We start from the raw sequence: 27,042 nt of genomic DNA, 5'->3' as shown, positions 1-27,042 counted from the left end.
AATCACGAATCTCGATGAATTTATACTATGAAAAAAAAGTACAATTATTTGTCAGTAATGGAAGTAAATAAACATGGAATGAATTTTAGATATACATATTTAAATATACGTAAATATTGATCTGTAAATATACTCTTCAAAAATGTTTACATTGTTTTAGATCTACATATTTAAATATTTAAATAAACAAAAATGTAATTCTGGGTATGCATATTTAACTTGAACATTTACATGGAATTTTAAACATACATATTTAAATATTTAAATATAAATATTGAATTCTAGTGTATGTTTAACTTTAAAAAACCTTCGCATTGAATTTTATATATACTTATTTAAATATTTAAATAATGTAAATATTAAATTCTAGTGTACATATTTAACTTAAAAAAGTTTGAATTCAATTTTAGATATATGTATTTAAATATTTTAATAAACATAAATATTGAATACTAGATATGCATATTTTCCTTAAATATTTGAAGTGCATTTTAGATTTACATATTTAAATAAATGTAAATATTGAATTCTAAATATACACTACCAGTCAAAGTTTTTTTAATGTTTTTTGCTCACCAAGCCTGCATTTATTTAATCTAAAGTACAGCAAAAACAGTACAATTTTGAAATATTTTTACTATTCAAAATAACTGTTTGCAATCTGAATATATTTTAAAATGTAATTTATTCCTTTGATTCCAAAGCTGAATTTTTAGTATCATTACTCCAGTCACATGATCCTTCAGAAATCATTTTAATATGCTGATTTATTGTTTTTTTTTTTTTAGAAACATTATTATCATCATTCAGTTAGAAAATTTAGTTATTTTCTATTTTTTTCTTTTGCTGTATTTTGGATCAAATAAATGCAGGCTTGATGAGCAGAAAAGACTTCTATAAAAACATTAATTTTACTGTTTAAAAACTTTTGACTGGTAGTGGTACTTTTAAAAACGTTTATATATAGAATTTTAGCTATGCATTCTTAATTATTTAATTCTAATTCTATTTTAATTCACATTTTCAAATATTACATAATACATTTTTACACGCACATCAAAGAAACACATATTTATTTATAGATATGCATATTTATGTTATCATCTAACAAGTTTGCTTGTAACTTTAATGGTCTTCTAAAGGATGTTTGGATACTTGCAAACAAGATCAAAATACTGATTAAGAAATTGATTTTTTGGAGTGTACGTCTAGCACATCAAAGGGACAAAGGGGTGTGGAGTCAATTTTCTTTGAACAAACTGGGTTCTTCATCTGCTATCATATCTAATCATTTCCTCCGATTCACTTTCTCAGACTGTGATGGAGGAGAATTAATTCTCTATGTCTGCTTTTTATCTTGGAGGGTCCCCGCTGTGCGCGTCGAGTGTGTGAACATGTGTTTAGTCTGCCTGAGTAACTGTTTTAACCTCTTAGTCATGCATCTGTGACCAGACCTTCCAAACAACAACTCAATTTCACCTAAAAAGGAGACAATGATCCAATTCATAAGACTTTTATTGATCTTTTTCGAAGCTTAAGGGTATCATCTCTGTTATCTGCAAAAATATGGCCTCTCTGCCATTGGTCAAACAGATAGTTTACACTGGTGCCTACACATTCATTAAAAAAGTCAAAATCAAGTCAAAACAACCAGCATCATAATGATTTTCCACTATCCACACATGCAGGTACACTATGTTCATTGAATGCATTCTCATGAACACTGTAAATCTGCAACAAAAATAACTGCAAAAAACAATCTTATAATCTTTCCAATTAGTATTGCTTAGTAAACATACATTTTGATGCAAGGTTGCCATATTGGAAACACATGGAACAGTAAACCAGGTGTCAACAAGGACTTTCATCAACAGATGGAGTCCATAGTGCAATGAAGCAAAAAACGGTTGGTTTATTAAAACCCGTTAAGTGTCACTGACAGCTTGAGAATTATCCTTGATGCATAACGTGAAAAAAATCTAATGTGCATCAAGGTTTCAGGTGGATGTATAGGAGAAAGTGTGTTTTTTAGATGCTGCGGCTGGTCATTTTTCATTTTTCACTATTCTATTCGCTTTTAAATGGTGACATTCATTTTTAAAGATGAAAATATTTCCAGTCTCTCAACTAATATTAAAAAAAATGCATGCATAAAAATTGTAAAATATTTTTAAATGCCACACACGACAGTGTCCTCAAAAGTATTCAATGTGAAAACACACTTATACTTAAATAATGTTTGTAAATGTCCAAATAAGCAAGGTTTACATTAGTCTAGAGTATTTCTGATATCATAGCCAGCATTAGATCAAAATAAATCATTCTCCAAAGCAAACTGACAATGTATGGCAACTTGTTTATGACATTTAAACAGCCATTCATATAAATAATTCCACCCAACATATGCTATTTTTCCTCTATGACTATTCCAACTCAAAATGTGAGTTTGCCTTTAAAATAAGAACCACACAAGCAAAACTGTACCTTAAACTCATCTCCAGCATGTCAGAATATTCCTGTGTTCATAAGCGACCAGAGAGAATTAAAAGAACAGAGGGAGGGAGACAGACAGATAGAGAGAGAGAGAGACAGTATAAGGAGGAGGAGAGTGAGAGAAGTGCATGTGGGATGAAGGGAAGAGTGAAACAGACGGAGCTCAAGAGAACAGTGAGGGTTCGAGAGACACAGACAGAAGGACAGAAGGGAAGATGAACCGAGGGAGGAGGAGGAGGAGGAGGAGGGTGTTTTATGGGCGTGTGTGTGAGAGGCAGGATATGCGCGTGCACGCACCATTGTAAAACTGGACGCTGTCTTTGTGCGTAGACAGAGAGGAGAAAAAGAAATGTGTGCGCGTACATATTAACCGAAAGCAAACAAGTGAATGTCGTAAAGTGTAACCTCATACCGCTGTTGAGAGGGTGTGAGCATCATAACGGGAGAGAGACCGAAGAAAAGACGGAGAGCAACAGGTTGATGAGCAGTCTCCCTAGAAACAGCGGGAGTGCGCACGGGGAACAGCTGTCCTGTGGTGTCGTATTCGCTCGCTGGCTGCAAACGAGTGACGCGACAAACTACAGCCAACAACACGCCATTAAGAATCAATTAAACTGTCTGCGGAGAGTGAATTCGCAACACCATACTGTTCTTTTTTCCTAACATTTATCCAACATATTTTACAACGCAGACCTATGCTGTATTCTGTTATTCTACGGGGCCGCTGAATGCTTGAGTCTGATTGGCTGACGAACGTTCTAAGGCGTGCAGTTATTTTCAGGGAAACGCACGACGAACGTAGTTCCAGGTAGCTCTTGACCGCATTACATTTTCATATCACTTCGCCACACAATTTCATTTATTTCAAAGGTCTTACAACAGCAAAATAACCAAAACCTACAATGACACTGGCCAAACAAATAAAAAAATAAACAATGGGATAAAAACAAAGATTATCACAAAATATTATATTATGTATGGAAAGCACATATTTCTCCCACTCTCTTCCTTATAGACCCACCCGCATACAGTATGCACACACCTTAAAGGAGAAGTCCACTTCCAGAACAACAGTTCACAAATAATTTACTCAGCCCCTTGTTATCCGAGATGTTCATGTCTTTCTGTCTAGAGTCGTAAAGAAATTATGGTTTTTGAGGAAAGCATTTCAGGATTTTTCTCCATATAATGGACTTCACTGGTGCCCTGATTTTGAACGTCCAAAATGTATTTCAAATGAGCTTCAAAGGGCTCTAAATGATCCCAGCCGAGGAAGAAGGGTCTTATCTAGTGCAACGATCTGTCTTTTTTTTTTTTTTTTTTTTTTTTTTGGAAAATAAAAATTTGTAGAGACGACTTGTTCTTCGTGAGTCACATTAAAGATTCGTTAAAAATGAACGAATAGTTCAAGAACGACCCGTGGACGGGCATCCGAGAGCCTGTGCTACGCAAGCTTTCGTGCTTCGCTAGATAAGACCCTTCTTCCTCGGCTGGGATCGTTTAGAGTCCTTTGAAGATACATTTAAACTACATTTTGTAAGTTCAAAATCGGGGGCACCATAGAAGTCCATTATATGAAGAAAAATCCTGAAATGCTTTCCTCAAAAACCATCATTTCTTTACGAATGAAGACTGAAAGACGTGAACATCTTGGATAACAAGGGGGTGAGTACATTATTTGTAAATTGCTGTTCTGGAAGTGGACTTCTTTAACAAAAACGTTAATGCTGTTAGCGTTGCTCTGACGATTTGATCAGAGTAACAGTTTAACAACTTAAAAACTACATGCCTTCTTACAACCAAGGTAACATCGGTGCTGGTTCTTAAGAAAATGAAGTTAAAGTTTCACTGTTAGTAGAAACACTGCTGCCGAAACTTTTTGAGAGACGCACAGACTCATAGAGGTAGGCTAATTCACACACGCTTAATCTCTCTCTCTTTCCCTCTCTCTGTCTAATAACTTCATTATTAATGGCATTAGTCTGCTATCAACAGCTCTGTCCTCTAAAATGTCTAAAATGACATTTTGGAATTAGCAAAGGAGGCGTTGGATGAGATGCGTAAGAAATGAATCCTACTCACAATAGCGTTTTAAGGACAAAAACCAGAGGAATGCCTTGAAATATATCATCTGATAGATGTCTTGAGGTGTGGTAACCGTAGTATAAGCGGAATAATTGACTTCGGTCCGTTGATTTCTTCCAAAATAATGCACACCGGAGGTGTTACAAACCACTGCGCTTCACGTTGTGCATCACCACCTCAGGTGTGCATTATTTCGGATTATTTCCGATTTTTAAGGCACTTTAGATAAATAACCAGAAGTGTAGTAAACGGTAAAACCTTTGTGCTACAAAACAGTATATTTACAGTAAAATTTTTGCAGTGATGCCATAGAAGAACCATTTTTGGCTCCCCAGAGAACCTATTAGTGAACAGTTCTTTTATGTATATATGTGACCTGGACCACAAAACCAGTCTTAAGTCGCTGGGGTACATTTGTAGCAATAGCCAAAAATACATTGTGTGGGTCAAAATGATTGATTTTTATTTTATGCCAAAAATCATTAGGAAATTAAGTAAAGATCGTGTTCCATGAAGATATTTTGTAAATTTCCTACTGTAAATATATAAAAACTTAATTTTTGTAATTTTTGATTAGTTATATGCATTGCAAAGAACTTCATTTAGACAACTTTAAAGGTGATTTTCTCAATATTTAGATTTTTTGGCACCCTCAGATTCCATATATTTAAATAGTTGTATCTCAGCCAAATATTTACCTATCCTAACAAACCATGCATCAATGGAAAGCTTATTTATTATCAGCTTTCAGATGATGTATTAATCTTAATTTTGAAAAATTGACCCTTATGACTGGTTTTGTGGTCCAGGGTCATATATGTACTGCAGATTTTATAGCCTATATATGACATTAATTTGATATAATATTTAGTATTTTCACATGTAATTTGTACTATAGTCTATTCAAAATAAATGAAAAGAAACCTATCATAGTAGATCTGGGGTTTTTTTTCTGCTGTACCAAAATCGTATGGAACTGACCCTCAAACTGAGGTACGTGCTGAACCGTGACATCTGTGTACCGTTGCACCCCTAGTAAGTATGGTAACTAGGATGTGTTTTCCCCCCATTATAAACCACGTTCACATTATTTGACAAATTGCAGATTATATCTTCGATTATTATAATCTGACATTATGCACTTGAACAAATTAGAAAATTGGTTAGAACTGCAGCATTCAAACTAAAGGTGTGTGATGATTTAAAGTATCTTCTTTTGAGTTCAGCAGAAGAAAGTCAGCCATACAAGTTTGGAACAACTTGAGGGTGAGTATATCATGACAGAATTTTCATTTTTGGGTGAACAGTCCCTTTAAGTTGCCGGTTAGTCAGGATGAAACTACCATAATGTACAAATAAATCATGTAACGGGTCCATTAAGTGTTCCTAGTTTTAGTTTGGCATGTCACCACTTGTGCACTTGTGTTATAGCAGTCAGCTTCACTGATTAAAGCAGTATAGTCAGTAATGGAAACATTCTACTTTATTGCTTCACCCCTCACAATCCTGCTGTATGAAGTTTTTTTCAATTTAACAAAGTGTTTTAGTTTGAAACGCTGCATTGTCATCAAAATCATTAAATATAATTTAAACCCAGTAGTCAACTCTGTTAATTATAATGTTAGCAGTTTGTCGCATTGCTTTGGTATAGCTAAGGTGTGAGATGAAGGACAGAGAGGGCTGTGTGTAAATGTGTGTGTGTGTGTGTGTTTTCCAGCTTCATTGTCTATGATATCTATTATTGAGATGGGCCCCCCTCGTCAGTAACCGGATACGACTGGACAAACACAGCTAACAGAACATTCCAATTAACTAGCGCTGCTGAAAGAGCCGCCGACTTACTCTGTGTGACACTACAGGCAAACAACAGATAATACAGTACAAATGGAAAAGTAGATGAAAGGAAAAGAGGGCTGTATAAAAGGTAACAAGTATACCATACAAGTCCACAGGAAAACTGTTACCATGGTACATTTTTAAGGGGTCGGAAACTGGCAGGCGAGGTAAAATTAACTTCAAACCAGCAGTGATATTTCAACATGTCTGCATTTGCTGCAACATGTTGGGTCTGACACATCTGGTGAAAATTGCCTGAGATTTTTTCCAAGACAACCAGCTCCAGAATTATAATTTAATTAATAATTTCTTTCTCTCTGAAATACAGCAAGACAGCTGGACGATCAGCACCTCCCAAGACAAGAAATCAAGCTGACAGGAATTGGATGCTGTGTATTTCAAGGATGCAGGTGAGTTGAGATTGTTTTGGTGGTTCACCGACACTCCTACACACAGAACCTCCCCAAATCTGCCTGTTGATACTCTCGAGGGCAGTGAAAGACCTCCAGTAGGGAGGGTTTGGGTTCTTCCGCTGTTCACTATCACCCACAGGATAAAATGTATCACAAAAAGAGTCCTTGGATTCAAACTACAGGCTCTTTGTTAGGTTTTCTCTGTTGTGTGGATAGTTGAGGGACTGATATCCATCTAGTCTACATTCACACCTCAGATGCTGTCAGAACTGACAGAAAACAGGAAAGTTAATCAACACCAGCTAATGAGTATTCACTTCCAGCCCGGCGTTCTTGATGCTTTTGCAGTTTTTTGGCATGTTTTGTGAGAAACCTGCCAAAAATGATTATTTAACAACAAAACTAAAAGAATTAAATGAGAAATTTCATTTAAAGCTTATGTAAATGTTGGAAATTTTGCATTGTGACTTATTTTCATGACCCCATGATTATCTTTTCTGTTTCATATTGATAGGTAGGAGGGAGGAGCCTGCGATTTCTAGAAAGAATTTGATTGGACGACAATTTGTACACGCCTCTCAGTGCAAGATGAGTCATCAATACTTTTAGTTCTCTAAAGGAGATGCATATATTTGACCCTGGATCACAAAACCAGCCATGAGTAGCATGGGTATATTTGTAGCAATAGCCACCAGTACATTGTATGGGTCAAAATTATTGATTTTATTGATTTTTATGCCAAAAATAATTAGGATATTAAGTAAAAATTATGTTCCATGAAGATACTTTGTAAATTTCCTACCATAAATATATCAAAACGTCATTTTTGATTAGTAATATGCATTGCTAAGAGCTTCATTTGGACAACTTTGAAGGCGATTTTCTCAATATTTAGTTTTTTTGCACCCTCAGATTTAAGATTTTCAAATAATTGTATTTCGACCAAATTGTCATATCCTAACAAACCATACATCAACGGAAAGCTTCAAATATATAAATCTCATTTAAAAAAAAAAAAAAAAAAAAAAAAAAAAAAAAGACCCTTATTTTGTGGTCCATGTTCACATATATGCTAAAAGGTTTTTTCCCCCCACGTTTTGGGTAGACAAGCAAAGATGAAAGTATAGAAAGTCTTTTTTTTTATCATTAAAAACATAAAAAAAAAAAAAAAAAGTTTTACAGAAGAAAATATTTTCATTACCATAATGTAAGCAAAAAAATCCATTCTCATTACCGCAATGAAAGAAATGATATATTAAATTGTAAACTATTAATAAAGCAAGGTAGTGTTCATATTCCTTTTGTTTATACATATTTAAATGAGAAACAAAAAATAAAAATATTATTTTCATTGAGTTACAAAAGCAAACAGGTAAACTACATTGGAAAAAATTGGTGTCGAATCAATTTTCACTCAGAAGTTGCTATTAAATTTCAGAGTTATAAAGAATTAAAATATGCAATTTTGAAGTAGAAAAACTAAAATAGTACTTTCTTGTAAGATGTACTCCAATAATCAAACGTTATTTTTTTTTCAGCATATTTGCACACATTGCGGTAATGAGAATCGGCTAAAATGTGCCTTAATTGTCATTAAAATAATGTCAGGCTTAATTTTCTTTATGCAAAATGCAAACACAGCCTGCTCCTGTTTTTGTGAGATTCACCCAAAACGAGTAAAACTTGCAGCTGTCAGGTTTGCGCTCAACCCTAACCTTGGTTCTCGTTATCAAAAACAAAACAGAACGGATAACAGCAAGACAAAAAAGAAAGAGGAACTGCAAACTCATGTTACTGTGGGGAGGGCCAGACCGGTGTCCATTTCCCTTTAATATTGTAGGGAGGTAATAAAGAGGAGAGAACTGAAACCAGCCCAGCTGACAGTAAGGCCAGATAGGAGCGGCCATATGATCCCATCAAACCCAGCCTGCCTTTTACCTGAGCTGCAGCGTCTGTGGGGGGAAAAACGCAGAAACCAGAACGCTGAGATGTTCTGTCAGCCCGGCTTTATAAACTGACCCTGGCGCTGGAGCATGTCAACATGAATTCACTGCAACTAGAAAACCAACGCTCAGAAACATATACAGCTATATGTTGTACAGAGACATACGCTGCAAATATGAGAGACCAGTTTGTCTCGATCTGTCTTTTTTTGGACACGTTAAGAGACTCAGACGTTCTGTTGCTGTAAAGTTGAACTGAAAGCTGTATTTCCTCTAATGATGCTGAACAAACAATTATTAAACAACAAAAAAAAAAACATTTACTCAACCTCATGTTGTTCTAAACCTCTATGGTTGCATTTTTCAAATAAAAGAAGATATTTTAAAGGATTCTTCAACTGTTTTTGTCCAAGTCTATAGGGTCCAAACAATATTGTACCCTACTGACTTTAAAGAGATAGTTTACCTAAAAATAAAAATTCTGTCATTAATTACTCACCCTCATGTCGTTCCAAACCCGTAAGACCTTCGTTCATCTTCAGAACACAAATTAAGATATTTTTGATGAAATCCGAGAGCTTTCTGACCATGCATAGACAGCAACACAACTACCACATTCAAGGCCAAGAAAGGTAGTAAGGACATCTTTAATATAGTCTGTGGTTCAACCGTAATGTTACAAAGCTACAAGAATACTTTTTGTGCACAAAAAACAAGAATGACAACTTTGTGGGATTTTTCAAAATATCTTCTGTTGGTAACAACACGAGAGTGAGTAAATGATGACCAATTTTATTTTTGGCTGAAATTGCTTTAAGGTAAGGAATATCATAGAGACTTAAGGGTGTTTTGCGCAAACACTGTCTCAATCCTAGAAAACATCCAGAACTCCCTATTGGGTCATTCACACAGAACTGTCCTGCGGCTCGCATTTTTAAATGCAAAAACACTGCGAGACGTAGGGAAGTGGAATAAAAAAAAATACAGATTTTCTTAACTTCTTTAAACACCTCGAGTGTCACATTTTTAGAACCCTGTGTTGCAAACTATGCAAGATGCAAGTGCAATGATCAAACACATCTTGTACGGAAGCCCGTCTCTGCCATGGAATTAAAAAAAAGGTAACTACCTCTTTTTTTCTCATAATTCTGAGTTTATATCTAACGGTTCTGTCTTTTTTCCTGAATTCTGTGTTTACATCTATGTTTACAATTCTTTTTTCTGTTTCCATACAAAACTGTGATTCACTTGTCTTCACAGAATTGCAGGGTTGCCAGGTTTTCACAACAAAACCCAACCAATTGCTACTCAAAACAAGCTCAAAACTAGCCCAATCACGTTTCAACCCTGTTAAAATCGAGTTCCGGGGAATAAAATATACATTTATTTTTGTGGGGGGTTCCCCTGGTAAATTCGTATTTCTGGGGCTAAGTATGATGTTAATGGGGTCGCTTCAACTTGTGGACATCAAAAACAACCCACAGCAACAGTACCCCAATTCCAAAGGAAAACAGCAGACTTGGCAAAATTTTGACTTTTTTTTGTGTTTTCACAACGCATCATCAGTCGGACATATTGGAGGCACTGAAGGTAAACAATGCCACCGAACCGAATGAAACTTGCATATTTTGCTGGTTATTGCTGCTGACAATTATCAATTATTGTCATGTTTTGGGCTGCCCTAATCAGTCAGACTGGGAAAAACATTTGGAGTACTATAGACTGGCAAAAGTTATAACAAATCAAGGAGAAGAGTGCAAAAAACTGTCTGAGGAACAAAAGACATTAGTGGTTGAACTGAACCAGGATTTCCATGGTTAGAATTTTGACAACATTCGTGTTTGTTCTTATCATTTCCAGTCAGGTAGGTGAAATGTTGGCTAATATCTTGATTAATACTGCTCGTACGTATCTATACCACCTATTAACTTTAGTTTGTCAAAATATTGTGCCCATTCCTACCTACTAAGTCCTTCTCTGTAAGATTTAGCAGCTTCCACATGTTTCTTCCATGGTTTAGACAGCAAAAATTAGCAGTGCAACGCATTTAGTAGTGCATTAACCATGCAATCCATGCTGTTGTTTACATCCGAGTATTGCCAATATGGCCACGCATGCAGGTAACTGACCGTGACGTAAGTGCAAACCTTCTATTGTGACTTTGTATCTTGCAATTCTGACTTTAGAATTATTTTTAGAATTGTGAGATAAAAGTAGTTTTAGTTAAATTTTTACCCCATGGCAGAAACAGCCTTCCATAATCTAGCGCAGGGGTGCCCAATCCAGTTCCAGGAAATCAACCTACCTGCAGAGTTCGGATCCACCCTGATCAAACACACCTGTCTGCAATTATCAAATGCTCCTGAAGATCTTAATTAGCTAGTTTAATTAGTTGTGTTTAATCAGGGTTGGAGATGAAACTGCAGGAAGGTACGACAGATTTCCAGGAACAGGTTTGGGCAACCCTGGACTAGCGCGTATACACAGCAAAAAGCAGCACAATGGAGCGCAAAAACACATTCTGTGTGAACTGAATTTAGCACAGCAAAACAACATGCTAAAACAACTCAAAACCCCTTAGTAACCACAAAGCAACAACTTGGCAACCAGCCAGAACACACTACAGTGTAAAAAACTATTTTTTTTTGTAAAAGAGTATTCAAGTAGCCTGTGTTACAAGAAAATACTATTTCAGTCGTTCTACATTAAAAAGTCACATTTAACTCAATGTTCCTTGCTTTTTCTGTGAAATTTACTGGCAATTTGTTTCAACACCAATCTTATTTTTTTTAGCATTGTGATTGCAACTTTTGCATAGGAAAGTAACAGTATGTACACATCTAACACCATCTAACTTTACATGTTTTTGTTTCATTAAAAACTCATGAGGACATTACCGAACATCTACAAGCTAGTCAGCTAGCTAACAAACATTTCACAACATTACAAGCTGTGAGTCACACGTTGAAACGAATCAATAAAAGTCAAAGATTTTGGTCCAGCAAAGAAAGCTTCCCTCACAGGGTGGGAGAGAAACAAGGGGCAAAACGACGTGGGAGCCAGGTTCATCCGAGTTACTGCATAGTTCTCATTCCTCACAGATGAGAAGTGAGGTGAGGAAGAAGGGGGAGATCTTTGGGTGAAACACAGAAGTACAGTAGAACAATAGCCCTCTCTGCCCGTCTCCCAGCCCTGCTAGCCAAAACACAGGCCGCCAGCGGAGACCAGAATGCCAACAGAGCGCTAACAATGCTCAGCAGTCAAAATACTGAACACTCTACGGTAACAGAGCCACATGAGCGACAGACACACTGAACAGGTTATCCATGGTGTCTGATGTGAATGACCTAAAGTTCAAAATATACATCGGTTTTTACGCGTACGATAGGGTTTGTGTACCGTTCGTTCGGCGAAATGCTGAATTCACGCCATGTCATAATTACTGTATTTCTGAAATGACAACATGTGATGCTCTACTTGGAGCTGTTCACACCTTTGGACTTGGAACTACAGCACATAGGGCCTATGAATCTGAGGCGGTCAAGTGGTAGAAGTCATAGCTCTCAGAAAAGTCCCAGCTCATAAATTGTAATTATGAGTTCTATGATGATGTTAATGCTTTTTACAAGTAGGTATCTCATAATCACGGTAATTACGATATGGCATGAACGCACCTTGAAGTGCTCCTATTATGCCATTTTAAAGGTTGCTAATGTATGCAAGGTCAAAAAACACTTTAGTTTTCTCCAAAAATAGATTTTTACCTCATTTCTAAAAGATTCGTAAACAACTCATGCAAAGCAGTTCAAAGAATCAGTCTCTCTAAACCCCTCTTTTCCGTGAGCCCTTACTGCTGTGATTGGTCAGATGGCGCAGTCCTTTATGACTGTTTTTTCAGCGTACAGCGCGTGTCGAAAACGAAACGCCCATTGCCATAACTGAATGACAGCCCTGGAGACTTGTCAATACATAGAAAAGATGGCATCGATTTTACCTTACCAATTCAAGTCGGAGGCTTGTGACTGTCCCATTGACTGGCAGGTAAATACCACTGTCAAGATCCAAAAAAGTATGAAAGACATTGTCAAAATAGTTCATATGCCATCAGTGGTTCAATCTGAATCTGCGGTTGTAAACGATCCCATAGGAGGAAGAGGGGTTTTATCTAGCGAAACCATTGGTTATTTTCATTTAAAAAATAAAATATAAATACTTTTTAATCTCAAATGCTCGTCTTGCCTTTCTCTCCATGAACTCTATGAATTCTGACTCAAGACAGTTAGGGTATGTCAAAAAACTCCAATCATATTTTCAAAAATCATTTCAAAATCATCCTACATCGCTGCACAAGTACCAACACAGTCTTTGCAAAGTGAACATGCAAAGAAGAACGAACACCCTCAACAAAAAGGTAAAACAGCGATATAGGACGATTTCGAAGTTGAGGGAGAACATGAGATGGGAGTTTTTCGACATAAACTAACTGTCATGAACCGGAACAAAAACAGTCCATGAAGAGTAAGACAAGACAAGCGTTTGACATTAAAACATATATAAATTGTATCTTTTAAAATTAAAATCAACGATCGTTTCGCTAGTTAAGACCCTTCTTCCTCGGTTGGGATCGTTTGAAGCCGCATTTAAACTGCATTTTGGAAGTTCAAACTCGGGGAACCATATCAGTCCATTATATGGAGAAAAATCCTGAAATGTTTTCCTCAAAAAACATAATTTCTTTACAACTGAAGAAAGAAAGACATGAACATCTTGGATGACAAGGGGGTGAGTAAATAATTTGTAAATTGTTGTTCTGGAAGTGGACTTCTCCTCCTATGATTTTTACCTGGTGGGTGACAAAAAAATTATTAAAATTATCTTTGACGATCCTGAGTCTTATCTAGAGGCTAGAATATCACAAAGATTTAGGGATGAGCTCTTTTAATGATCTAAAAATTACCACAACAAATCAGAAACAGACTCCATTCAGAACAGGTTAGTTACTTTGGCAACAGCTTTGCATCACGCCATGTCTACGAAACTCAAACGCCCTCCAGAAAATGTAAAAATCGAGTTAGTTTTGAAATACTTCCACAACTGGGCCAACAGAAGGCCTGCGAGCTCATAACTGCTGACAGGGAAGAATGGCATCTGCTGAAATAGCAAAAAACGCTGGCGAATTTACTCTACAGGATCAATGATGAAGTAGCAGTGAGAAATTTTCATAATACCTTCAAGGTCTGACTTTGCAGGTATTTTAAAAAATACAAATGCAGATGGACTCTGGCGATGGAAACTTATTTTACAGTATATATAAAACCGTTTGTGGGAACTGATGATGGAGTATGAAGTGTAAAAGAAATAACAGGAGATTTTCTAGTCATCTGACCATGGCATTCTTCACAGAATTAACCCAACACAAAACGAAACGGTCACGAGAAAATGGGTGACGGAGGGGAGACTTACAAAGAATAATAAACATTGCATTTGTAATGTATTGTTGAACAAATGTATAGATTTGTTTTAAAAAAGTGTATTCGGGTTATAAAGACAAAAATATCATTGCTGTCTTACTGGTCTCTTCAGTCAAGTCGACACCCAATAATGTTATGTCAATTGCTCTGCTGTTTTGTCAGAGAAAATTCAATGGTGTCAGCAAAGTGTTTTTGGAAGGATATTTGAAAGACTTCCAGTGACAGCATCTCTGGTTTAATAGCGGGTACTCTTGGCGAGAGCAAAAAAGGGGCAGTAGCTCTAGAGTGCTGCCAAAAATGGAGAAAAACTAGGCATTTGGGATTTTCCCACCATCATTTTAGGGAGCTCAGCGTTTGGAAAAAATGAGAGCGCCATCCTCCGCTATTGAGTTTTTTCAACAGGCTGAGTCATGTTTTGACAATGCATGCTTTCTTTTTTCATACTAGATGCTTGTGAATAATAGGATATTGGCATAGTTATAGAACACATGGACATATGACATTTTGTATGAGTTTTACAAGCCTGAAACATCAGTTGAAAGCTCAGTGAGTTGGGCGAACCTGTCTGAGGCTTCAGACATGATGCTTTGGTTAACCAAACGGCATCTGTTGTGCCTGTGTTTGGCAGACTGGTAGGGATTTGCGCTGGGGGAGACGGGGGTGTGTCTGGCGTGGCCAACCCCTCTAAATCTACTCCCTGTAATTTACTCTGGGCTGTGTTTGCCACATACTTCACTCCTGATTCATTCCCAAACATCCCTCTAGTTAGAAGAAACAACTTTTACTATATACGGAATAGCATGCTACCAATCTTTCATAGTATTTCTGCAGTATGCAGTATATTTTGTATGCATGGAATAGTTGACATACTACATTTGTACAATAGAGCACACTGAATGAAATACTATATTAAACAAAGTGCAATTCACTCAACTTGATGTTACATTTTTAGAGTAACAAATTAAACTGTAAAATCGACCACAATGTTAAAAATTAGAGATGCACCGATCGGTTGGCCAGGGTTCGGAATTAGCCGGTTTTCCACATGATCGGCCCGGACTCGGACCAGTCTGCCGATTCCCAGCCGATCCATTTATTATTTTATCCGTTTGATAATGTATTTATGTTGTGACAGATGAAGCTTGCGCAGCTTAAAATGAGTATATGAGAGAGACTTGTGCAGAAATCAAAACAAATGAGGGCAACAGCACCCACAGAAAGTTACAGAAGCATAATGCGGTGGAAAAAATATATATTTCTAATATGATTTAGGTCGCCTACGCAACACAACATGACCAATATCAACACGATTGCAATGTAACACTGATTTTATACAATAGTAGTTCAATAAACAAGAAGCTAAAATTAAGCGACTTTTTTTAGACACAGTATTGAATGTTTTTGATCAATTTTGTTGCAGGAAATAGTTCCAATCAAAGTCACAGCAGAACTGCTGCATGTGTTTGAGCAACACAGCAGTGTTTTGTCGATGAATTCACGTTTTTAAATGATTCAAAAACCTATTCATAAAGACTAAATGACTCACTCATTAAAACATTTTTCACAATATTTCTTATCTGTATGTTTTTTTGAAAAAATGTAAATATTAATTTTATAAAATTACTTACGCATTTGAAATTTTGCAGTATAAATGCATTTATAGAGAATTCCTGTAATTTAGTCCAGATTGGGGGAATTGTAATGTTTAATATTTCATTTTTATATGTTTTTTGGCATTTTTGTATGTATATGCTGTCAAATATAATAAATTGGAATCATCAAAAATCAGTATCGGCAGGTCACACTTACAAAAAAAATAAATAAATAAATAAATTTGGAAAAAAAAAAAATCGTAATCGGCCAAGAAAATTGCAATTGGTGCATGTCTTTTAAAAAGTCTCTTCATTGACATTATATTTGATCAGACCGCCAAATGTTAAAAGAATAGTTTAATCAAAAATGAAAATTTGCTTAAAATGTAGTCACCATCTGGCCATTCAAGACAAAATATTAGCATTTCATCACTTGCTCATCAATGGATCCTCTGCAGTGAATGGGTGCGATCAAAATGAATTTAATAACTGTTTTAGAACAGATTTGGAGAAATTTAGCATTGTATCTCTGCCCTATTAATTTATAGTGAATGGGTGCCGTCAGCATGAGAGAATCCAAACAGCTGATAAAAACACCACAATAATCCACACAACTCCAGTCCATCAATAAAGTCTTGTGAAGTGGAAAGCTGCATGTTTAAAATGTCTTAATGATGGATATGTTTTTTACAAACATGCAGCTTTGGGCTTCATAAGATGTTAATAGATGGACCGGAATGGTGTGTATTACTTGTGTATTATTGTTTTTATCAGCTGTTTGGACTCTCATTCTGATGGCACCCATTCGCTATGAATTGATAGGGAAGGGATACAATGCTAAATTTCTCCAAATCTGTTCTAAAACATTTACTAAACACGAATTTCTAATGTAATTCCAAAATGCATTCTTAAATAATTTCTTATTATGAATTGAACATGAAAATGTACTCAAGAATGGTTTTACAAACGACTGGCGGAGAAAATGTTTCTTACATAAGGCCTACAGCCTATAGCCAGAATGACACAGGCAGGCAATGATGGTTTCTCACCACCAGCGGAAAAACGCCATTCATCTCATAACACAGCACAGCACAGATGGAAATAGAAGTTATTCTTTCTCTATGCTTTGAGTGGCTTTTAACTGTTGAATGAACTGTTAAATAAATGCACTTTGGTGGGGAACCTGTGTAATTTGGCCTGCAGAGAAGCGTTAAACCTCGACATTAGGTGAAAATGCATTACTCTCATAAGCGTTTCCAACATTAACACTGAGCTGACAGTTTTCAATGCTATTTATTCAGCTCATAATATATTAAACAGCTCTGCCAACCCTCATAAAGGCAATGCGCTTGTTCACATACATCAGCTGTTTAGATAATGTGAAGTGCTTCACCCTTCACCTGAATCTGCAAATGCCGAAACGCAGTCACATGATTGTTGTTTAGTTTTCCTAAACAAAAAGGCAAAACACACATAAATGGGCGGGTCTATCATCGGGATACCGCACCGCCCTTTGGGACAGAGGCTCTGTGAGGGTGTACATAAGAGAGGAAGATGATGAATGGCAGGAAGCGGGGATTTTGCCAGATGTCAACAACATCTCTAGCTGTAATCCTCTGGATGGATGGAAAGCATGGCATTACATTACAAAGACTCGTACAGCTAAACACCTCACCTGAGGAGAACTTGGGAAAAATGAGTGTTATGTGACTACCAGCAGTGATAAAATGGGAAGCCTGTTAAAGGGATTGTTTATGTTTGCATGCAACTGAAGATGTTTTGAGGAAAGTTCATGCTGCTCTTTTCCATACAAGCAAAGCAGGAGCTGTCAAGCTGTAAAAAGGACAAAAAAGCATCATAAAAGTAGTCCATGACTCATTTTTGCCAGGTTTTCTAAAGCCATATAACAGATTTTTTATGAGAAACAGGGCAAGAACCAATGAGGTTTGTTCCCATGTGTCAAGCAAGTACATGAATACATACTCATGCATGCATAAAATAAGATTTTAAAATGTCTTCAAAACTTAACATGTAATTCAATGTGTTACTTGCAATTTCAATTGTGAAATTTACAAGCCATTTTTGAATCCTACACCATTTTTTTTCCATTGTCCAGCTCATATTTGATGAGCTATTTGATCAATGTTTATATGTGAATAAAAGCTTGAATTTAATCTGTTCATCATCTTATATAAAGCGATTGCGTCTCAGAGGACATGGATCAGTTGGATCCATATGGATCACAATGTATTTATCAACTTTTTGAGTTTTAACATGGATTTCTATGGAGAGCAGAACGGAAGTTAGAATACATCATCAGTTCTTCAGGAAAAAGGTTGATATGTTTGGAGGAATACAAGATGACAGTTTTCCTTTTTTGACTACTGTTTATTAAAAAATGTACAGTATGTTAAACGTATTCAAAAGCGCCTGTTTGCTGATTTGTCACCATGAAGCACAGGAGCTGGTTTGCATGCTGCCATTATTCATGGCAACAAAATAAGGAACTCTCTGACTAAAGCCATTGTTGCTTGTCTCCACATTATTTATTCGCTATCAATCATTATAATGTATGAGTGCTATTATCTATGCAAGACCAAAGACAACCTTTGAATGAGCAAACTCTGGAAAAACTGCACATAAGCTGAATAGTAATGGGTCAAAGGGTCACGCTTGGTGGATGGCAGGGGAAAACAAGGCATTTGTTACAATGCTTACAACAATTTTGCTTCCGCAATGTGACGCATTCTAAGCAAAACAGGATATTAAATGAAAATAAAGCTTGATTTTATTCATCAGGGATTGACTGGATGATGAAAAGTGGCTTCTGTATATTAAATTGTTGAAGAATAAACAGCTTGACTACATTGTTTTAGAAGCAGAGGAAGTTATTACAATTTGATGAATTTGATTATTAAGCTTAAACTGTTTCTTTGGCATTAATTGGAATAACCAATGTCTTAAGATGCGCTTAAAAAGAAAAATGTCATGTTTTAAGAGCAGCTTTTCATGATATGTGCCAAGAATTACACATTGCACAATCGCTCTCCTGATCCTGCAGTGTACAGAAGGAAGTGCAATAAATAAAAACAAGGAAGTAGTGTCCAGTCTCCAGATTGATTTGGCCATATCAACAACATTATGAACTACATTCGACTGGTGTTTGTGTGCAAAATACAAAACCAATAGCAAAAGCGATGCTTGTCTTATTATGAAACCTTGAAAACATGGCGCTGTGGTTCTTCTTGACTTTGTGTTTGTGTAAAGTGGAGAAACACTCATGAAAATCATTCCAAAGCTCCTTGCCAAGATTACACAGGGTCTTATTAAATAGCTCCCTTAGCTAAACATAAAAGTCATTCTACTGACTTTTAGAAACACAAACATGGACAAGCTCAAATGGATGTGATCAAGTGCTGACAATTAGTAGAACATTAAGAAAGAACTGCTGGAATTGATGATAACAGCTAGTAAATGTCATGCATTCTCAGATCAAACAGGGCTGTTTACAAAGAAAAGAAGCAGAGTAGTATGTGTGGAAATGTGGGTAGTGTCCATATGGCAGACATGTGAGTGGGCGAAACATGTCGCCTTCCTACTGAAATCCAGAAAAAAACGTTGGTATATTTGAAATTCAGCACAGCTGAGGAACAATGGCACAGCATTCGAATCTGAACAGGCTGTAGGCGCCGAACATCTTTTAATTTATATACCTGTGAAAATGTAAACATATGCACTCCGGGAGGCAGTTATAAATAGCAATTCAATATTAACACAAGATTATTTATAATAAAGCCTAGGCTAACCATTACTGTCAAACTATGTGAAGGTTGCTTATGTCTCAATGCTAGAGAATGATGGTAACTGTAAAAGAAACTTGAAAACATGACATTTAAAGGTAAAACTCAGCTTGAATGAAGCTAGCATGAATGACCTTTGCACGATATTGCAAAAAGGTCAAAAAGAGTCCAAATAAAGAAAGTGAACATCAACTCCATAAATGCAGTTATGCCCTAAAATTCAAGATACTGGTGCAAAAAAATGCCCCTGTATGTGTTTTGTCTCATATTTATATATATATATATATCACGTATCACACGATATCACATGGGCAGCAAGAGCGATATAACACGAGTGCTGATTTTGTCCCGATCTATCACGAGCTTAAAGGTAATTTTATACAACAGTTCAGTAAATAAGAAGTTGATATTGTGCTATATTTTAAACATTATATTATGTGCTCATTATTTTTGCTCAATTTTGCAGATAACAAATTACCTTTAAAGCCACAGCAGAATTGTTGTGTCTCTGACCAACACAGGGGTGTTTAGTTTTTGAGTGAATCCGCATTTTGAACGAATCATGAATGACTAATTAAGACATTTACTGCCACTTGCTGGCAGATTTAGTTTCTTTTTAGAACATCATTTCATTAAGAAAATATAATAATAGTAATAAAGGGATAGTTCACCCCCCCCCCAAAAAAAATAAAAATAAAATCTGTCACCATTTACTCACCCTCATGTCGTTTCAAACCTTTCTTTTGTGGAACATAAAAGAAAGTATTTTGAGGACTGTTGGTAACCATGACTTTCATTGCATGAACAAAAAAATACTGAAATGTTTCTCAAATTATCTGTTTTTATGTTCCATAATTCATGTTAGGCCATTGCAGCCTAAATGTGGAATCAATTTTATGCTGTATCAAATAAAAAATGTATTTCTAAAGCTTTAAATAATCTTTTGTGGGTATTTTCACAGTCAAATTTATTTTTCGATTAATATGTGATTTATTCGATTTATTAATCGACATATCATGTAATCAATTAGATTAAAAAAAAAAAATTATTGACTGACAGCCCTAATTTATTTATGTCGGTTTTGTGAAAGTTTTATACCATTAAAAAAAAAGTCATTTGGTCTAACCATCAAGTAAAAACATATATTTTCCTTCAATCACGAATACATGCGAGTCTACACATCTTAATAATTTATTGGGGAAAATTGGGGAGTCACACCACATTACATTTTATAGATCTAATAAGATATAAATTGCTGTTTTGTGATACGTTTCTGCATGTTGGTCGCACCACATGACTATGATTTGTAAATTTTAAAAATATGAATAAGCAGTTTGTTAAAATTTGTTTTTAATAAATAATAATATTTAATAAATAATAAAAAGATTATGCCACACTACTCAATAACATTTGGTTTTCACAAATCTCAAAATTTCTTTTAATATTATTTAAAAAAAAAAGACATGATTATGATATCAGGACTTTATTTTTGGTCCCCAAAAATATCAAAATAAATTTGACTTCAGAAAGACTTTGCTTTTTAAATAAAGTTACAGATTTAGATCAAACAAACTATGTCTTGACCTAATGACTGAACTAGATCTATTTCACCATGCTAGTTTGTTGTGGGCCTTTGTAACGCAGTTGGGGATTCGCTTTCACCACTCTGCTAACCCAGGCGGTGTCAATACCGTAACCACCTAATATAAGTGGCGAAACACACTGGTTTGCCATGCGGTGTGAAACAAGGTTTAGCCAGTACCACTTAAAAGACAATTCAGAAACACAGGTCAGCTTTAGGATGCGCATTTGCACTTCAAGTAAATGTGCTATTAGAAAGCTGCATCGTCATTTTCACATGCCAACATTAAAAATAGACCGGCTGCTTTGAGATAAATCTTTTTAAGGTCTCTGATCCCCGTGAGGCCAGCCATCACATGACAATGTTTTTCCTCTGCTGTGCTCTAGGCCTTAATAAAATAAGACAAGAGCCTTCTCCATTCTCCTCTTAGATCTAGTGGTACAGTCCACCCCTGTAACCTTCTGTTCTGACCTGCATATAACGGCCAGTTCTTTACATTTAATATATCGCATAGCAATAAAAGCACTGATCTAGGATGAGTTCGTGGCTTCCATGTCCAAAAGAGTTTGATTACATGGACAAGGAGAAGCCGATGTCTGATAAGCACTCATTTCCTGCCGGGCTTTGTATGTTCATGGGCTGTAGCCTGTGACTCACAGGTGTAGATGTTGTTTGTCATTAAATGAAACTTCCCCATTTAACTCAACCCACACAGTGACGAAGAACACCTTAAAATTGTTCAGGAGAGATTGGACTTATCATTTTTGATTGGTAGGCAAATTTAAAAAATGGCTAACTTGCATGGAATGAGGGATCTGACATCTAGTGACCAAGGAAATGTAGATAACCAAACAGTTGATGGTAAGCACTGACTTCCACGATGTGGAAAAAATACTATGGAAGTCAATGGCTTGCAATTTATTAGTGGCCCAAGCGCTAAAGGTCAAAGGTCGTAGAGATACCTATCTTGGTGTGATGGTCAGAAATCCCACTTTTATTCATCTGACATTAGATTATGCTATAATAAGGTAATGTTTTTGCCAATATGAGTAAAAAGTTCTCAAAAGATACGCTGAAGCATTGCAAAGATATAATCATTAACTAAAATTAATTGGTCTGGCATTGCACTTTTTACCAAACTGTCCTATCTGCCGAATGCAAAGTCCAAACTTAATGAAATTTGGCATACATAGACAACTGGACAGTTTGAGGATGTATGCCAAGTTAGGTCAAATTCTGATAATCTAAGTGGAAGTAAGCCTATGGGTGGGACTTTTAATTCATTAGCCGCTATGAGGAAATAATGAGAAGAATAACAATGTTCAGTAAATGATAAAACTGTCTGCACTACAAACCAGTTCGTTCATGTTTAAGATAATACAAAGCAGCAAAATAAGCTGTTTTGTACAGCTGGATGCAGATGAGACCGGAATCCAGACACATAAAATTTACAAATGGCCACACCCACTCTTAAGGAAAAAAAAAGGTTGATAGGGGGCGCTACAACTGAATAAAAAATCGTATTACTCCACAGTTGTATGATGAATCAAATCAATTCGTCTTTTTTGAGGCAACTGATAACATAAGATATTCTCGTATTCATATCAAATATCACTATGTTAGTCAAACAAACATGTAAGCAGTCAATCATGTTTCATCATCTTATAATGTAAAATCTTAAGAGCCGACCATTACGAAATTTAGGTAAGTGCTACAACTAGTCTTTGTAAACCTGTAAATCATCAAAGTTCATTGAGATCGCCAGAGTCTATGGTTTTTACCTGATCGCGGATCAGCTTCATCAATTTGGAGACATTTTCAACTAGATATTTGTGTAATTAAAAGGATGAGAAGTAGCTAATAGTCTCTTACTGACCTCTATATAGAAGCTGTCCATAAAACAAACAAAGCAAGCCCTGCAAATTAATATAAAATACTTTAAAAACCGCATATTATACAGACACTTTACATTTAATGGTATTTTTTATTTTTATTGCATTTATTGTATTATACAACATTTGCAATGGGTTTTTAAAAGCTGTTTTTATGTTCTAGCCTAATTTTTTTTTTCTTTCTTCGTTTACACACTTTTGACCAGCAGGCTTCACTAGCTTGTGGCGTTTTGAGTGCTTCAAAACAGTTAATTATTTTGCAAAGCAATTGGTTCAATTGATTCAAAGCTTTGAAAAGGTTAATTCCTCCCATCACTAGCCACAACACATATTTGCTAATAACTCTGAAACCGAAAAACATTTTTGAATTCGTCCTAGTCTGTTTGATTTCCATCTGATTTCCTAAATCCGAATACCATGTTCAGAAAGGAAATGACATGTATTACAGAACCCCTAATGGGAAAAAATACAAAATGAGAGGAAAAAAAAAATTTCAATGCTTTCTCTCGGAAGTCGCAATTATATCGTTGGGTAATTATACTGTGTATAAAATGCGGGCATCAGAAAGTTGCTATTAATATGCATGGCACTGAAATCACTTTTGAATATGCGCTGGGTTTTTACTTTCACTTTCGAGATTCGCGATCACACGTACTCTGTTTATACTACGGAGCTGCAGTACTTACCACACATTTTGCAAGATTAGATGTTTGTCAGTGGTGCTCAAGATCTGCAATTCATTCGCCATCGTCCTATCAGTCATCTCTCTTTACTCTGCTTATGTGGTAAGTGAAATTGTATTGACTGTAATGCAACAGGCTACTGCTAGCAACCAGCTAACCATGTCCCTTTAGTGGCTCCGTAGAGCACGTTATTCCTTTTCAGTGCTTTTACGAATACAGTTTCACTTTTCGGGCACATCACAAATAATAAAACACACTTAAAGTCACAGATTATATTAGAAAAATACACAGCAGTTCTATCGCCGTATCAACATTAGCCTTTTGTATTATATTTTATATTTAAAAAAAAGGTTCCTGATTAGCATTAATGGTTCCATGAAGAGTTTGTAACATCCAAGAAAACTTTCCATTGCAACAAAAGTTTCTTGTAGATTATTAAAATGTTCTTCATACTCAGAAAACATGGTTCTTTTAAGGACTGTTCACTGAATGTTTGTTTGGGGAACCAAAAATTCTTCTTCTGTTGCAAGGCTACAAACCCCCCCCATTGAAACTATTTTTAAAAGAGTTCTATTTTCTTAAATACTTTCCAAACAGGGTTTTCATTACCATTTTTGTTCACTTTCAGTGAACAGCTATTAAAAGAACCATGTTTTTCTGAGTGTAAAGAAGATTTTAATAATCTAAAGAAGCTTTTTTCACTATAAAGAACCTTTGTCGCAATAGACAATGGATTCTATGGATTTTAATGGTTCCTCATGGAAGCATAGATGCCAATATAGAATCTTCATTTTTAAGTGGTAAGGATGTCTGTCATAATTAAAAAAAACAGGCTCCAATTATCAGTTATTTCAATGAGGCAAGACCTTGAGATGACTGTGAAACCCTTCATGCAATAGATAGTATGATGGGTATACGAGTGTTTTTTTTTTTTTTCAGCCCTCGTTATGCAGGAAGTATGGGCATAAAGCTCATGATGTAACTCACCACAATCTAGCAGGGGAACTTCCCAACATCTCAAACGGGTTTGAGGGAAGTCTCAGCTATCATGTTGCTAGTTATTCCTGCACCCCACACTTTGCCTAATTATCGCAGCTGAGACTTATCAGGAGGATACTGACAGGATGAAACATTTCCTCCTGAAGACAACATTAGTCTAAAAGTGAAATGTCTTAGATGAATCACCCACATGAGGCAGCAAAGTGCCCATCACATGGTTTCCATTTTGGAGCTATTGTGATTGGGTTACAATGCATTATAATGAACAGTAGCAGCTTTAATCATTTTTAATTCATGTGGGACAGAAGGCTGAAGTCTTTCTTTTTTTCTTTTTTTTTCTTTTTTTGTGCAACAGTGAAAAACAATAGTGCATTATTTGGAGGAATCTCACAAAAACTGTAAAAATAAATGTCAATTTTAATAGCAAAATTAAAAAAAACAACTTTATTTTGCATAAAGTAAATGACTAAAGAAAAATGTAATCTAAAATTAAAGATGCATTCCGTTAATTGTAAACAAGATAGTATTTATTATACTGAATTTGATTTTATAAGATTTTATTTAAAAAATTATTACTGTCCATACAATATGATGCATTTTATTTTTAACATGACATTTTTTTTTTTTTTTTTTTTTTTTTAAATTACACTTTTTTTTTTTTTTTTTTTTTGAGTCTAGAAGGCACTTTAGCATTATTTAAACAAGACCATAACCAACCTGCATAATTCAAGGTGTGGAGTTGTGATTAAATCCTAATTTACAAGCAATCATTTCTAATTCATATGGGACAGAAGGCTGGAAAGCTGTTTTGTACAACAGTGAAAATAAATTGTGCATTATTTGGATGAATATAAATATATATTTAATATCAAAATCAAAAGAAAAAAGAAAAAAGAAAAAAGAAAGTACTGTATGTGAAAAATAAATAAATACATTTTAATTGTAAAGTAGCTATATGCATCTGTTATACTGAAATTAATTTGATTTTAAAATATTTTCTTTTAAAAAATCATTCCATTTATACAATGCAGATTGCACTCAACTTTTATAGCAATAATATGACAATGCAAAAACAAAAACAACAAAAAATATGCTTAATTTAAAATAGGCCTAAAAAAGGCTTAATTTCCTTTATGCAAAATATTTTTCTTGATTTTAGTTGAAATTAGACTATTTGTGAGATTCACGTTTATTATAAACAGATTAAAATGTTAATTTAATAAATTCTAATGAATGCTAAAGCGTGTTTCCATGCTGAAAACCACAAATATTGATTTGTTTTGAGCACAATAACTACACCTTCTAGAACTACAGGCATTGGTTCTGCTGACAACTGGTCGAGCCAGTTTACAGCCCACAGGGCAACATCTCTCAAGTACACTTTGGACATTACCTCAACAAGGTCGATTATTTAGGTTAGAGGGCACTTGGAATGTGGATGCAGGTCAGACAGAAACCAGCTCATTTATTTCTAAATTACATCACTATATCACAAAGCCTTATAGTTGTCCATGACACAAACACAGGCCTCCACTGAAGCTCTAAAATAGCATTTACCCTAAAGCTTTGTGCTGCAATCAGTGTCGAAAGTAGGATTTTAGCAACTACCTTCCTTTTTCCCCCATTACTTCTGTTTTAAATTCTGAAAAAAATCATGCTAAGAGCTGCATGTCAAACATTTACCAAGCACTTTTTCGTATTAAGATTACAAACATCATTTTTTGTAGTCTATACTCTATTGTTTGATGAAAACAAGTCCTCAAACAAATTAGGTTTGTCAAGCTGCGCTCTTTTCCATTGCATCACATTTGGTTGATATCAGGACTCTGCGTTACCAGACGCCTCTGTTATAACTGAACACAAACTGAAGCCCTCAATACCAGGTGGACACCTTAAGCTTCCACATTTATTAAAAGCCAATGAGAGACACCGAGGCAAAGTGAAAAATGGGCATTCAGTCTTTTAGAAGCAGATTGTAATCCCCACACTGGGGAGATGTAGGAGTTGTTTGATGGTGGAAATCCCCTGGGAGTGTGAAAATGCACAATTATCTAATGCTTTCGCTTCTGCAGCGGCGCTTTATATGCATTACTAAGTATACTGTACTACAAAATTAACTGTGGGAAGATAACAAGCACACTAAAAAGGCCGAAAGGTGTAGTGCTATTATGGGAAACTGCTGCTGATCTTTGTTCTGTGTGGACAATGTGAGAATTTTTCATGAGCTTAGACATCGAGGCACTTCAGAGTTAA

The 27,042-nt window shown here is 35.6% G+C and overlaps 1 protein-coding gene across 6 annotated transcripts in view; it reads right to left on the bottom strand.

Annotated features, from left to right (window-relative positions):
* Positions 1-27,042, bottom strand: part of ptbp3 (polypyrimidine tract binding protein 3) — an 82,593-nt gene that overhangs the window by 52,802 nt on the left and 2,749 nt on the right. For 2 of the 6 annotated variants that reach the window (XM_051121915.1, XM_051121917.1), the window contains exon 1: positions 2,485-2,783. The exons of the other annotated variants lie outside the window; for them this stretch is intronic. The gene's annotated coding sequence lies outside the window, so the exon portion shown is untranslated. Of the gene's footprint in view, positions 1-2,484; positions 2,784-27,042 lie in introns of those variants that run through there. 6 annotated transcript variants of the gene reach the window in all.

Source organism: Labeo rohita, chromosome 10 (genome assembly GCF_022985175.1).
Source record: "Labeo rohita strain BAU-BD-2019 chromosome 10, IGBB_LRoh.1.0, whole genome shotgun sequence".
Lineage (NCBI taxonomy): Eukaryota > Metazoa > Chordata > Actinopteri > Cypriniformes > Cyprinidae > Labeo > Labeo rohita.
Note: the sequence above shows the minus strand (reverse complement) of the source record. Positions and strands in the feature narration are given on the sequence as shown.